The 807-nt window shown below is 55.6% G+C and overlaps 1 protein-coding gene across 1 annotated transcript in view; it reads left to right on the top strand.

The window, feature by feature from the left end:
* Positions 1-523: 523 nt before the first annotated feature.
* RAPGEF4 (Rap guanine nucleotide exchange factor (GEF) 4) overlaps positions 524-807 on the top strand; it is a 308,011-nt gene continuing 307,727 nt past the window's right edge. The window contains exon 1 of the mRNA XM_011991906.1: positions 524-641. The gene's annotated coding sequence lies outside the window, so the exon portion shown is untranslated. The remainder of the gene's footprint in view (positions 642-807) is intronic.

The following is an 807-nucleotide window of genomic DNA, read 5'->3' as shown; positions in this document are numbered from 1 at the left end:
GGGGGAGGGGGAACAGTACAAGAAAGCAATGCTATGTCCCTTTCTCCCATTGTCTGGCCCCCAAATGCAGTGCCATAAATATCAAAACAATGCTTGGTAATAGTCCAAAGGATTTAACTTGTCCCCAAATTCCTAAACGATCATTGGCATATAATTTGGTTCTTGGCAGAGTGTAACTGAACAACTTGTAGACATGACATTTGTGTGAACATCTACAAGAGACAGGCCGTTATCACCACCCATTCAACACTCCAGCCAGAGGAAGAACAGCAAGTGGGGCCAGCCATCCAAGTTCACCTGAGCGCTCCGGGGTCTCGGCCCGCATCCTAAAACCTCAGTTCTGCTGTGGCCCGGCTACTCCCCATTCTCAACTGTGTTTTCTTCACCATGCAGGTGATGGAAGCCCAGGAAAGCCCAGGGTTCAAGGCCAGTGACTTCAGCCTGTCACCCTCTCAGTCCGCATCGGGCCCACCAGCCCCCTCCCTCCCTGCCCCCAGCCCTGCCCGCACTGCCCCCCATTGCGCCCAGCACTTCCTCACCCCGCGGGAGAAGCTGGCCTCTCATTCCTCACTGAAAGGCGGCCCCACGCCAAGCCTTCCTCGCCCTCCCCTCCAGCCCTTTCTGAAGGGGAGGCAGCAAAGGTGAGCAAGCAACCGCCGCAAGTTTCGGCAGCTGCTGAGGAAGACTCATCGGTTTCTAAGGAAACAGAGAGGCAGCAGCCATTTTAGTGGCATTTGCTGTATGAAAAATATATAGACACTGGCATCCCCCTCCCCACTCGCGCTGTGGCGCCTGCCCTCCCGCCCC

The sequence above is a fragment of the Mandrillus leucophaeus genome, unplaced genomic scaffold (genome assembly GCF_000951045.1).
Source record: "Mandrillus leucophaeus isolate KB7577 unplaced genomic scaffold, Mleu.le_1.0 Scaffold40, whole genome shotgun sequence".
NCBI classification, from domain to species: domain Eukaryota; kingdom Metazoa; phylum Chordata; class Mammalia; order Primates; family Cercopithecidae; genus Mandrillus; species Mandrillus leucophaeus.
Note: the sequence above shows the minus strand (reverse complement) of the source record. Positions and strands in the feature narration are given on the sequence as shown.